The following is a 15,460-nucleotide window of genomic DNA, read 5'->3' on the forward strand; positions in this document are numbered from 1 at the left end:
TCATGAAGCACTTGAATCCCTTGGATGAAGTAAGTATACAGTAAAAGCATAAATTATTATTATGGGTACTAATTGCTTCAGAAAAAAATTGTGACTATTCTAAAAAAAATGGTTTATCATTCCTTTTGCTAAGGGAGAATTAAGTAAAGACCAGTTGAAAAAGCTTCTTTTCCTACACATTAATTATTTTACTACCATGTAAATAGCAACAAACCCATATTAAAAGGTGCTCAGGTGTTTCAGGAGTTTGGATTTCTAACAAAATCTAAGGTTCCAGTAAAATCTGACAGAAATCTGGACAATCAACAATCATTAATATGATTGAAATTTTAAAGCAGACTACTCAATCATACTACAGAGCTGCTAAGAGCATTCTGCGTCCTTCCCTTGTCCCTGACCCTTAAGCTGCTTTGCATCTGGATATTTAAATACTTTGAACAGCTGTGTCTCGCAGACTTCGCCTTCTCCATCTGCTTGTTTGTTTTCCTGGTTTTATTTTTCAGGCTGCTATTTTGTATAAGCAAAATTATCATTTTATGTCTCCTCTGCCTCTGTTGTTTCTTCTACATATTGTAAACTACAGCATCTGTGATACTTCTCCTGTTATAGATTTATATTCTACTAGGTAGTGTGGGATAAAGATAAGAAGCCTCAATAGACCATGAGGCTGATACCCCAGTCTGACACATAAATCCCCAAAGCTTTTTTTTCTGAATTTTTCTGCAGAGTATCCCCTTGGTGTATAAATGACTTCTGTTGATTTTTTACAAGTATGTATCACAGGTCTGTAGAAAAAAGAAAGACAAGCCACTGTCCATTTGACAGAACATACTGACCTTTTACTTTAGCAAGAGTGACACTTTTTTTTTATCAGACAATCTGAATACTCTCACAGTAAATACTCCTAAAAAAAGGGTTCATGACCTAAGACAAGTAGTGATTTAGATTTGATTTTTAAAGCATTTCTCTATCTTTGGGTCAGCGTGTTTGCAGAATGAAAGGATGTTTCCTGACCTTTTTATCTCTGAAGAGTGGGAAGTAACTTCAGATTCAGAGATTTATCTCATATCCTAGAAACAAATTGAGCCAAGTTTTCAAGTTCTATCTCCCAGTTATTTCTGGATTACTGAGCTTTGCTTACTCTGAACTGTTCCATAAAGGAAGTTAAAAATTAATGCTGCTGCTTAGCTATATACTTAAATATGAGCTCAGCTTTCAGCACAAACAGATGTTCTTTGCTTAGTTGGGATGGTCTGGAAAAAAAAACAATTACAAAATTGTTTTGATGTGTTCGATTCTAGGAATCTCTTAATGACTTATGAATGGAACACATGTATACCTCCGTTGGGCCAGGACTGTGGCTTTCTTACTAGATATCAGAAGCAGATATAATAGGACAAAAGGTAGGGGTCACATACTGAAGACCCATGTGACTTATAATATCCTACAGCTTTTGTATGCATTAATGCATCCCAAAAAATTTGTTCCCCGTGTTATCCTGTACCAAACCCTATCTATGTGAAATAAATTGCAAGATTTTTTAAAAAATCTTCCCTGCTTACAGAAATGTCTCTCAGATTACCTTAAAATTTCTTTGCAAGGTTTTGTAATAGCTGTTATATCCTGCTGAATTATTGTGAAATGTCAAGAGCAAGGCAGCAAAACATGCCCTACTGAAGAGAACTTTAGGAAACAGGAATCACTGAAATTTTATTTTAAATGACCTTGGGGAGAGGAAGGGGAAAGAAGGTAATGTCAAATTTATAATTTATAATAATAGCTTCTGATCATGAGCTTTGCTCTTTGACACAGTTTGCATTCAATTTTTGGGTGTTGCATAATACTTCTAGCTCCCCTTGGCTTCACAGAAGTTTTAGAAATATCTAGAATTGCTATGTGAGCCTTACAGGGAATTCTAACCATATCCAGGTATATTCTCATTAATTCTATAAATAATGAGCACACATCTTGAAAAACAGCAAAAACCTTAAAGAAAAACACAGTATCAATCTTAGGGATATCCATTTCACATCTTCTCTACTCATCAGTTCTTCTAGATTCACAGACTTTAGAGAAAAGACTGTTACGTTACCTAATCTTCATCTGCTTATTACAAATGCCTATATTTGCCCAAGTTACCCTGGAACTGAGCTCAGTTGGTTTTTAATGCAAGAAGGTGATTTTATCATGTGCCACCATTCATCAGCTCCTCCAATGTCAATACTGTAGACTACTGTGTACTAATTCTAATTAGGCCATGGCTGAAATAAAAGTTGTTGCTGATTTGTAATTTTGCTGCTGTGCTTAGGAGTCCCCATCATAGACCATCTTGCTTTCAGCATTCAAAAGTGCAAAAGGAATTTATTCCCTGCCTCCCACAGATTACATGCTAAAATAGTTCACTTGGGAACAGTAAACTCCACTTGCTTTCTTACAGTACTCCAAAGACCAAAGCTTTGGTTAAAAAAGTGCTAACGGTTTATTATTGATAATTTTAATTAAAGAAAAATGAAAGATTTAACACAATTTTGTAGACAACGTTTAGCAAAATGAAGAGCTAAGGTGTCATTCTTACCCATTTGGTTTTAAGCCCTACTTCAACAGTGAAAGGAGAGGAAATGTAATAAACTCACTGATTGCCCCAAGGACTGAGTCACCTGAAAGAGTATGTATTCCCATTTCAGGAAGTGTCAATAGCAATCCTGAATGTGACTCTTGCTATATTTACCTGCAAGTTTGTCAGTTATTCTGGAGTGCATTGGTTTATGTACCTATAATAGTGGGACTCTAGGAGCTCTGCGTGTTTTATTACTTGAGGCCATAGATGTATAAGACAGCGAATGTTGGCTTTAGGGCTCCTGATACTGGTTCAAAAAGCCAAAATCGTATGATGTAAAAGGCTGATTCTATATTATTTCATTCATCTGGCTCAATTTTTATTTTTTTTTTCGAAAATGACTGAAGGGTTAAATTTGCATCAATAGACTTTTTACCAGAGTAGGTATTGTTCATCTTCACCATTCTGTCTCAATACCAGAGCTGATATCATTTGTTCTTCTGTCTTTGAAAAAATACATAATGCCAAAACAAACTCTGTTCCTGTGTAGTTTGGTTAATATGATAGAAGTACAGCTATCTAATCACAGCCAAGGTGAATCACATTTGTTTCAATACAGTATTGATTTTGCTATCAATCACTAACATAGTGTCAGTGACAGCAGGATTGCAGTGAAACTTGCTTCGCTCGAAGGAAGGCTTTATTAGTAGTCTTTTATACTGCCTCTTGTCACAGCATCTTTTGTTCCAATCAGTATTGATGTGAGCAACTTTAAGGTGTGGAGAAATCTTTCCTGCCCCAACTGAAATACCCTCTCCTTCAAAACTGCAGCTGTCAGTGTCCTCCACCCAAACGACCAAGGCATACACTTAAACTGAAAAAGGAAATAGTTTCATACCTGACAAGGGGGGAGTTTTTCGTTTCCCCCACCCAAATACCACATGGGAAATTTGTTAGGTGGGCAGAGCTAACACACACCCCAAATAATCCCATGGTTGCTCTAGCAGCCAAAACATCCCACGGTGTGTTTACACCATGTCCTCCTGATGAACGTGTCCTGGGTGAGGCTCTGTGGCTGGTTTTATTTTCAGCATTCTGCAGTTATCTGTGTGTCATTTTCACAGAGTTTTATGAAAATGCTTTCAAGTTTTTAAAGACTTCTTTGGAAGGAACTGCTTTTACCTACAACAAAAGAACAGTTTTGTTTCTTAACAGCACTCAGCATAAGCCAAAATGCACTAATTTCTCCTCACTTGTAAAACATTTAACATATCGCTACCCACACCCTGTAATTTCAAGACTCCTAGGATTTATATTTTAAAAGCATAATTGAAACTTCTTGGCAAAGGCCCTATGACTTCCAGTCAAAATGGTTATAAAAGAAAAATTCTTTGTCTTCAAGTAAAAGAAATCCTGCCTAAATTAAAAGCAGTTGATATTAGCTCTTTTTCTCCTATAATAATATCTACCATTAAGATGACAGCTAAAATATAAGGTGTTCTTGCATTTCAAGGGACTATGGAGGAAAAAGGATTGGTGGGGCTATTTAAGTGATGCCAAGTGGAACTCATAATATATTTTGTAAAAATAACTGTTTGCTCATCTACATATGGAAACATATTTTTAACTCAGAATTCATTCAAGGTCTCATGCCTTAACTCATCAAATCATAATAACTCAATGCCTAAACTGGCACAGGAAAGAGAGTACAAATGTTCATGTTGGGTGTGTTATACTGCAACTGTAGTTTTCTCAGCATTTGAAAATCATTTAAGTAAATTAATCTTATCTCATTGCTACTTTCTGGAAAAGTGGGTGTGGGGGCATTGTTGAAGTTCAGTCCATTTTTCTGCTCGACATAAAAACTGTGTAAAAGTTCTGGACACAGCAGATCTCGAGATCACGCCAACGTAGAGGGCACTCAGCCTCCTATACAATGCAGATACTCACAGAATGTCAATGAAGAACAATAACCTAAAAATAGCAAAGTGGATCTGATGACAGCAAGATAGGACAAACACTCTGAGTAGCCATCTAACACCATAACCTGAGCCCAAAGGCATGCCTGTGCTTTCCAGACTGTAAACCTTGCATTTGCCTGAAGAGCTTCTAGAAATTGTATTGCACCACTTAGTTTTCCCCCACTTTCTGCCAGGCAGAAAGCAACAACTCCAGTCCAACATCCTTGGCCCCCAGTGCCATGGACCTGGGGCAGCAACAAAAGTCTTTTCTCTTTGGAATCACAGGATTCTACAGTCACTGCCTTGCTCAGCATTTAGCTACTCTCCAGAACAATAAGAACTGGACTCAGTCCTTGTGGGTCTCTTCCAAATCATGATATTCTATGATTCTATGATCTCCTTGCCCTACTCTGCCAGTGAATGTCTGCAATAACACCTGACCCATAATAATCCTCATGTCATACTACACAGAAAACATATTGTTCTGACTTTTCTTGCAAGCCAGTATTTTGCTTTCTACGTCTCATTAGCTTACAGGGACAATATTTTTTTAAAAAATTAATATTGATGGTAGTTCATTTCCTGTTCAGCACTGTTGCCTGTAGACCAGAGACTGTTGACATGTCTACAATACTAGATCAAAATGAAAGGCCAGGTCTGAATTTCAGTTAATGAAAGCAGTGCTGAAAAAACAGTCTCTCCCTGCTAGGACCTGCATTAAAAATTAAACAATTATACTGATGCAATGGTAGTAATCAAATAAAAACATGAGATTCATGAAGGGGACAAAACTTACTCAGCAGTTTACCCAAAGTTCTGAAATTCTGTTGCAAAGGAGATGAGAATGACCACTAATCTTGGAGTATTTATAATAGTTCTCTTAACGATCACAATAGGTAAATTAGAAATGGCCATACAGGAGATAAGAAAAAATGTTACAATCATGTTAATGAAAAGCCTAATGGAGCTGTGATTGTTGTGAACTTTTTTTTTATGTTTTCCTCATCTGAATAATCTTGTCTGTAGTTGAACTCTAAGATCCATAGGGCAGGGAAACTTAATTCATCAGAGAAAGAGCCCTCTTTGTTCTAGATCCTATATAATGCTCCCCAAATCAGCCTTAATCCTTTTAATATAAATAAAAACAAAGAAAGGTATCACAGTTGTGTACCACTGGAACAGACTTCAAAGATACACAAGTCTATCTGCTTGCTTTGAGGAAGAATTAAATGTACCTAGGCTATCTATGACAAGCCATTCCTAAGACAGATTCTCCTTTCAGGAAAGAAATGGGATTCTTCTGTTACTTTCTGAAGTCTGCTTCACTACTTAGCTTTTCTTATATTTAGAGAGTGTTTCCAGTATCCATGTGGATGGAAGAAACAAGAGGAAATTTTGATTATGATTAAATGTTGGTTTGTGGGGTTTTTTTGGTCTCAGCTTTAGAGAAAAAAACACATTTTATCTGTACCATCAAAATACTTCTGATGTCAATGCCTAGTTTCATATGCGGCTATCAAATATTAAGTTGTTCTTAAGTAGCTCCTAAGTAAAAACCCATGAAACATGTATTTTTCAGGAGCACAGTAAAAAGTTATGATTATTGTCTCTCCTACCCTTCCCCAATGTTTTCATGCATGAAGTGCTCCATGGTTTCCTGAGGACAACATCTGCATGATTTTCACAGCAAAGACAACCTTTTTTTTGCTAATATGGATAGTGTACCCTACTCCATATTTTCATGGTTGCTAACATCTACTCTTGAAATTCTGACCTTGAAATTCTGACACGAAAGAATATCAAAATGCAAAAGTTTCTTTATGGTGTTTTTTTCTTTATTTTATATGCAAATAAATTGGAAAACATTCTGTGCAATAATCTATTGTAGAGTTTAATATTTTGCTTTGTTTTCTTGGACTTCATTGAACATAAGCATATAGGTCCTACTGTTACAGTTTGAAAGATATTCTATGTAAATTCAGGTTAATAATAACCAATATTGTGTGTTCACAGATGGGAAAAATACATCTACCCTGCAATTAGGATACAGATTTTGTGCACACTGGAATAGTGGGCATAACTGGGCTAGTTCTGTCTTCTGATCATCTGCTTTATTGCTGTATAGATGGCGGAAAACCCCCACATCCACCCCCAAAACGTTGGTTTTGCGTTAGCAAAGTATGCTTGTAGATAAACCTGAATACTTGGCAGCTGTATCCTATGGTATGCAGTTTTAGATTAAAACTAGTTTGGTATGTGCTACATGTGTTACAATCACACTTTAATCTGAAGCCCCCATATATCCTAAGTTGAAGCAGCAATGCATACTTGACACTCAGAAGTGGTCTTCCAGCTCTGGCCATCTGTGGGGCAGATGTGCAATGCTTTTCTCACAGCTATAGCAAAAACAGTTTCAAACCCACCTTCCTGTTGTGCTTCTTCTAATCAACCCATTTCCAAATCTCACTGCTGGCAGCAGTCATATTGCATGTTTGGTTTAATAGCTTTGCACCCCTGCTTTAATCCATCCCTTATGTGTGCACACATTTCCCCGGGCTCTCTTGGCAAAGTTCCTGAGGTATACACAAGTGAACAGAGAGGAAGATGACAACTATGGCACAAATGAAAACGCACCTACTGAAAAGAGAAAGTGATACAAACCAGGAAAATGTGTGGTAAACTTGGGCACTGGGGCTACTGGAGTAGTAATCCTGGACTGCCAACATATTTTAGGAGCATGTGGGCAGACTATGAAAAAAAGCCCCATGGTCTCTTCATCACTTTGACAACACACACACCCTACTGCACCAATAATGCTGTGTGCATTTGCTTAACCACTTTCTTCCCCAAAAAGCTACTATTCTATAATTTGATGGAAGTATTTTAGAGAAAAAAACACAACAGGGTGCTCTGTTGCACATCATATAAATATATATGCACATCATATAAAATGTGATTTTTAAAGGAAAGAAACTTCTTTGTCATGTTTCACAACCTCATCAAAAAAGTCATACAGTCCTCCACACAGCTGTCTGACTTCACTTCGACACACGATGCTGCTGAATGGAGAGGACTTGCCACACAAATCTGTGGCACTTCCAGCAAAGCAATGTATGCCACACAGTGCACAGTGACAGCATGGACTAAAAAAGAGAGGAGGATATGGGTGGAATGAAGCAGGAGATGCTCTATGTATTACCATTTAATAGCAGAAAATGTGCTGCTTTTGTCTGATAACATTTAAGTCAGAGCCCTGCACATCATTGACCTATAAACTATCCTGCTGCTTTTTCTGTGGCTGTAAAAGGAAATGGGGTCACATGGAGAAGGGGTCCAATTTATCTCTCTGCTGTTAAGTGAACTTCGCCTGACACATATACTCAGATTCTACAGTGAAATTAATTATAAAAGTGAAATATATGGTAATATATGGTAACAACTACTTGTTTTTCTGCTCAGTGTAGTACATCTCTAGTCTGGGAATGTTGGGTACCATTTTCATTGTTGCTTCGTTACTGGTGTATAAAAATAATAAAAAATATTTGTTGTTAATGCTAATAAAACTTTTTTTAAGAGTTTGCTGTTCATTTTGTGAAGAAATAATGAAAAAGAAGTGTCTTTATGGTAATCTTTTGCTAACCTAACTTGTAGACTTTTTGTTATACAAAATATGCTTTTCATCCTAGTTTGATTAAATATTTTTTCTTTCACTTATTGTCCCATGAAAGACAAGACTAGTAGCTGTTGATTTATCAAGTGAGAGTAGTTCCAGGTATTACATAGATATCCATTACAGCCCAGCTAGCATTAGCACATTGTATCCTGTTTGATACCACCCAATACAGCGGTGTTTGCTGATGTTATTACTTCTACATTCAAATGAAAGTGAAATGGGTCAAGACTTGGGAACCGTAACCAAAGTTATAGGTATCAGGATTCCAGCATTTAAAGGAGAACTGTCAAATTTGGAAGGAGACTAAAAATGGGAAAGTAATATACATAAAGAATGTAAACGACCATAGTCTGCCAGTAATGCTAAAGGGCCCAATCCCGCTTCCAGTGAAGTTATCCAAACTCATTGACAGGAGCTTATGGGAAAGAAGAGTAAAGACTATTCTAGCAATTAATCACCTTTCCTTATGAATTAAAATTGCTGGAAAGGATGCTCCTGCACTTGGCAATCCAACAAGTCCCATCCAGGATGAGAAGCTCCATTCCCCGGTTCTGCCCTTTCCATGTGCCAGAACAGATGGATGCACACTCCATTTCAAACAGCTAAAGACAGCCCTTGCCAAATGCAATAAAGCTGTTTGCAGATTGAAACTTTGAGAAATTAAGCATGTATTTTTTTCTTTTTTTTTACCAATAAGTAAACATTACGCAACCCCTGAAGAAAAGCCATGTTCCAGATTTTGCAAGAATTTTAAGAATCGCATAGTTAAAATCTATTTTATTCCCATCATATCAGTTTCTAGGTAATAAAAGTGTACCTCACACCACACTACATGAGATTCAAATTCTGTCTTCACATCTATGCAGTACTCATAAGTTTAATAATGTTATATGAATACAGTTCAGAGCGGAGTTTGATCCAAGATGCTAATATTTTTCTAAATTTTAGACAGCCAGTCAGTCTCAATTTTTTGCTCGTATTTATAATTATTTCTACCTCTTATATTATTTGTTTACTTATTAATTGAATTTATTTGGATTTTTTAATCTGCATTAGAAAATTATTTATAAGATATTTTTTAACTTGGACAGTGGTACATGTGTTCTCCAGTCTTATTTTCAGCATGTTTTCTTACCTTCCCTTTCAGCTTTTTATGCTTCACCAATTACTATGGATGCAATTTCTTTCAATGAATTTTCTGCATCAGAAAATTATGCAGTTAGTCAAAACTGTTCATCTAAACTCTCCCTATAAATTAAGAGAGTCAGTAAGGGCAATTGACCTGTCTTTCCTCGCTGAATACAGGAGGAGTCTAGATAAAAAAGCTTAAAATAGATAACTTAGGTAACACAGGATGAGATTATTAGCAGGTAATGAAAATAAATTGTTTCTAGCCTCCCAGGATGTTCCAGATGTTAACTAAGGAACAAAAGAGATGTGAGAATCCTGAATATTTGGATAATGCTGCTTGGCCCTTTCTATTTCTCTTGCTTCTTAAAATACATGTGCCATTTCACTTTCAGTCACTGTTCTTGGAAATTAGTATGACTGTGTGGTGGTGATCTCCCATTCGCTTTCTTGCTTATAGAGAAAACCCTACAACTTGGAAATTTTGCTATAAAATTCAGGTTTTTGCCAAAAATATTAAGTTTCTACTCTTACAAGGGAAACCACAGTGTCAGAGACGGTTGGTCTGACCCTCTCTGCCTTACCTTAATATCTTCAAACTCTCTTTTGCTGGTTTCATTCTAAAGTATCCCTCTTGGCTGGCCCCTGTATACATGATTATTTTTCATAGATAGACATTAAAATTACCTTTCTATGCTCATGCTTGTAGCTACTTGAACCCCTTCCTCGATACGACCATATGCCTGCCCAAGACTGGCATCATCCCTCATGTCCCTGAGGTGCTCCAGAGTCTCATCAACTCTCTGCAATATTGTGTCTCGTGGAGTCTCCAAAAATTCATAATATTCACATATGTAGGGCTTTTTTGATATCCAGTACACCCTCTTCCCTATTCAGCTTCTCCTCCAGTGCTGCAGGAGAGAGAAATAAGAATGAGAAACCAAAGGGGAACCATTCAGAACAGAAGGAAATTATGCTCCTGCAGAGAAAGGTGAGGCTTACTGGCCTTAAATTTTCTAACAGCTGAAGTGAGAGAACTGGTGTTTTATGATATGACAAAACAACAAGAAACCCAATCAACCAGATGCAATATTAGGCTTCAGCTTGGTGAGGTACTTCATATGCCAAATGCATTTGTTCACGCAGTAGGATAAAACACAGTGTTTGGATGCTCTTTCAAAGCTTCATCTACTAGTGAAATTTATCTCCCTCTGTAACACTTTATAGTCAATCAGTAACCAGTCTGGGTGCAGGAAGTAAACTGACATAAGAAAACAGTCAATCAGGCCCAGTATGTGCTTGTGTGCACACACGCCACACCCTCCCACATACACACGATGGCAAGCCTTGCAAAAGCCTGCAGTCAGGGGTTCATTTTTCAGAAGGACATCGAGCAACAGCTATAAAATATTATTTTGGATTTCCTTAGAGCTCTTTATTGTAAATCATGATTGATTGGAATAAACTGTCAACTGCAATTTGTTAATTTTATATGATTTACTCCCAATGTCTAAATATGAAAACCTGCCAGAAAAAAAAATGTTATATAAAACATTAGTGATTTTTATCACCATTAGTGTTCAAGAAAAGCAATTTTTTCAGTACTTAATCCTCCTGAATGTTTGTGATGAGCAGCCAGGAAACTGATTGCCACATGCCATACAGTAATGAGGACAGTAAATCAACTACTAATAAACTGTTAGCCTGTTTGAGACTCGGAACATTTTCTAAAGTGGAAAAAAGAGTCTTTATAATCCTTACCATATTGGAGTTTGAAAAGAAGTTACCATTTAAAATTGTATTTACTGATTATACGAGGACTGCATTTAAAATAGCTGCAACAATTTGTACAATCTTTAGTACCACAAGAGATTCCTGTCACAGGAGGAATGTTTCTCTTTAATGTAAATACACTAGGACACAACATTGCTTGAAAATAACATCACCAATTTTAGAGGAAAAGAAAAGGTTTATATCTGCCTGAAAAGACCAAGTTCAAACTTGAATCAAGTGAATTGAGATTTGAGCAGAAATCCACAATTTGACCTCCTCAACAAATTGAGATATGTGCATTAAAAGTTCTGATAGACTTTAGAGAGAATGTAAGTGTACACTGAGAGCATCAAGAGACTGAGAGTGGGAACGTAATGATATCACCACCGTAAGCAGCACTTTCAGTGCTGGGGTGTATAATGCACTAATATGGTTTTCTGATAATATAAACCACAGCAAACACCATGCAACACAATATGTAATAACATAGAAAACAGCTTTAGAAACTCTCCATATCAGTTAGAAAGTGCATAGGTCTCTTTAACCAGATGAAGAATGCTGTGATAACATGCTGTGTTTAGCCAACACCTAATGTCCTGAAATATCCTCTTAAACACTTGTCCATTTCCTTTTTTCCCCGGAAAGAGACTGGATCTTACTAGTGACGCATTTGCAAGGAATGTCAGTGTGAATCTTTCCTATGACCCCAACACAGAGATATTCAGATTTACTAACGGACTCCTGGGAATAGCTATGAAAATAACTATTACCCTCTTGAGGAGAATAAGGAGAAAGAGCATGCCCTGCACTTATTTTGAAACTACAGATCTGCAACTGTCTGGCAGTCTGACTGGCAGCTTCAATTTAAGATTGGAAAAGGTGGCACTGCTTGTAGCAGATTTGAAGAATATATGTCCGATTTACATCTGGCTCAGAGTTAGCCCTGAAATGAGCTGTACGGTCAGTCAACAGTAGCAGAAGTTCAAGCAAAATGGGAGCAGAGACTTTTACTGGAATTTAGGATTCCATACTAATGAGTTTGGAGAAGTTTCAGGCTGAGATACTCTCTGCAAAGGAAGCCATATAGACACAGAGCATTGCCATCAATTTAGATTTATTTCTGTGTTTCCTGCTGGCCGATTATTAGAGTTCATTTTTTCCCATGTTTTCAGTGAAGATTGAACTTACCAGAATAAATTTCAAAATCTCCATCTCAAAAAGTCCTCATTCTCTGGATTCACAGAATATTGTAGTGTATGCTGCAATGCCAAACGTGTATTAGATATTTAGGATGAGGTAGGGTTTTTTAAAATTATTTTGTGAACATAATTAGATACCAGGTTGTTAACAGAAGGGTCACTTCTGAATGGTAGCAAAATATGGTAACAGTTCAACAACAATTATACTCTGAAGAATTCGTTTTGCCTTTATTTCTGATTAACCATTTTCACTGCAATCTGTGTGATTTTAATCACCTCACTGCACCCCATGATGATTTATGTATAATTTCAGCCAAAAAAAATCTGTGAGTGCCCTTCCAAAAATAATGGTGGACAGAATATTGCACTTGACCTACACACCAAAACTTCTGAAGACCTTTCCTTGAAAAATTCCAGTACCTTGTTTTTTGAAGCATAGTTTGAAATGGGATGGAAAAGAAGTTTTTTCCTTTGTTGCTCTCACAAAAATCCATCAGAAACATGCCACACCATGTTGTAAGTCAGTCTTTGGGAAAAGTCAAACCCTTCTCCAAAAAGCAAGGCAGCTGCCTTTGCTGTGCCTTTGGTACTCTACTGTTGGAGTCAAACCCTGCAGAAAGTCTCCAGCCAGGAGGATCTTAAGGCATCAGAGAAAATCACTGCGGGAAGTGATAATAACATTAGGGAGAGAGATATGGACGGTAGACAAGCATATTAGGAAAGAGGACTGGGGGGAGACTTGAGCTGGAATTTTGCACACAGACACAACAGAAAATTGATTGCTCATAATTAACCACCTAGAGAGGTTAAATGTGCAAGTCAAAATCTTATTTTTAAACAAAAAGACACTGCCAAACTCCCATGAAGAAGCTTTGGCAGTCCCACGGTGGAGCAAGGATCAGTGCAAACATGCAGCTGTATTCCCAGCACAATTTCCCTCCCTGTGTAACACAACCAGGGTGCACAAGACACCCTAGGCTGTGACCAGTGTTCTCCATCACCCCTCCAAATAATCCCAAATTTGAAACATTGATGCTGATAGGAAAAACTTTCCTGTAGAAATTTAAATTTAGGTCAGATATGGAAGTGCTACACAGAAGAAGAGAACACAGTTCCTTCTTTTCATAATCCTATCCTTGTCCTATTTTACTAAGACAGAAGAAAGTTAACGGCAATGGCAATTGTGATGTTTTAATTGCTTGTTTGATGTGGTCAGTGCTTCCTAGGAATGGATCTGAGCACAAAGTTTTCGCTTTACACAGACCAAGAAGCTCCCCACATTTACATAAGTTTTTAGGGGGCTGAAGATGAAATACCAGAATCATCTCTCTCTGTGGCTTGCAAATACTGAAATTTAAGCAGACATTGATTTTTGCTGACATTCTTATTTACTTTCCAAGATTGTAATTACTAATACTTCTTTAGATACCATATTAAAAGTTTCCACTTTCCCCAACAACAAAATTTAAGGATTCATTTAAATTAGAAAGCTCCTCTGGCCTTGTTACTTTCATACATAAGGATATTGTAAAATAAAGATCACACGAAAACAATTTTCATTGGTCCTTGTCTGATTTTTCCTTCTAAACCAGACATCTGTAGGTGTTGATGGACTGTTACTTTTCATTTGTAGTAAAAGAACTAGCAAGAATATAAAGTCAGTTTTACTGTCATATTTAGGTTTCATCCCAGCAGGACACAATATTGTAAATTGAAACCCCATGCTCAGCAACTGAAACTTAACACCTTGAAAATGATTTCTGAGTTTGTGTTCTTGGTTTTTTTTCTTTTTCTCCGAAGAAACAGAGAATCATCTGGAAAATATTCCCCCCTTTGATCCAATACACATCAATTTTAAACGTACCTTAACAGCTTTAAGGGTGGAATTCCTTATTTCCAGCTTCCCTCTGTTATCAGAACAACATAGAGGGTTCTGTTTACCAGCAGTCAAATGATTTGCAGATGATAGTCAAAAAGGAATTTGTAAAGTCTCTGTTCCAAGGAAAGCCATGATCCACTTAGCTTAAAAAAAAATCTCCAAACTGCCATTTCTAATACTTTCAAGAATAACTAAAAGTCTAAAGCTCCACACTGAAGCTTTTTCCTTTTTTTGCCTTCTCTCCTTTTGTCCTATCATAGGTTCAAAATATTCCTATGCCTCAATTTTATTGTAAATATTAATTAAAATTTCATATCGAGGGCCAGAGTTCTTTGTAATTTAAGAGTATATTTATTCACTTGCTGTTTAGAGGGCACTTTTTCTTCCCTTTAAGCTACTCTCAAAAAACATATCCAGGTGTCAATACCAAGTTCTTGGCCTCTGTAATATTTTTCCTTGTGTGTGTGCGTTTTTATGGTCTGCTCTTGCAAACCTTGCTTTCTTTGGATAATCTCCGTTTACATCAGTATTTAAACTGAAGTGAAAAGAGCTTCTTAAGTAAGCCACTGCTTGACATGAACAGTGGATGGTACAGCCAGGCTCTTCATAGGTATTGCAGGATGTGATTTTTCCATTGCAACAATAACCAGCTTCAAAAGAAAGGGCAAGAAAGGAAATGTCCTTCTAGCACCAGTCCTTTTGAAGCCACCTGCTGCAGTCTCAAGTCCTAAACCAGTATGCACAGCCTTGATACAGAGCACAGATCACCTTTTACTGTCCTGAAACTCTGTATTCATTTGTCAGTCTTCAGTGACAATCATATTTGGGAACAGGGATTTCTTCTGAATTTTATTTGTCAGCATGCATTTGCAAAACAAACTGGCTCTGGTTACTAGGTAGTATGAAGTGCTATAACTCCATGCATGTAAAAAAATACAAGTATCTGATGTTATACACACAAAATCTTAACTCATATTTTGAAAGAATTTTTCTCTGTGTAGCCTGGAATTTCACCATGTAGTACAGTAACAATGTCCAGATTTGCCAGATTTTGGGTATTAAGTATGTGAAAATTCATGTGAAAAATGGACCGGACACGGGATCTTTTCAGTATTAATTGTATTTGAGAAGTATTAAACACAAAGAAGCATGAAACTCTAAGGAAGTTTCTTACAACTGAAGAGCATTGTTGCCCCAAAATTCTAAAGAGCCCAGAGACTGAAGCTTCTACAAACTTTACATAAATCCAGATAAAAAAAAAAATAAAAAAGGAGTGATTATCTCTTTTTT

This window comes from Lepidothrix coronata, unplaced genomic scaffold, assembly GCF_001604755.1.
Source record: "Lepidothrix coronata isolate B3197 unplaced genomic scaffold, Lepidothrix_coronata-1.0 Scaffold65, whole genome shotgun sequence".
Lineage (NCBI taxonomy): Eukaryota > Metazoa > Chordata > Aves > Passeriformes > Pipridae > Lepidothrix > Lepidothrix coronata.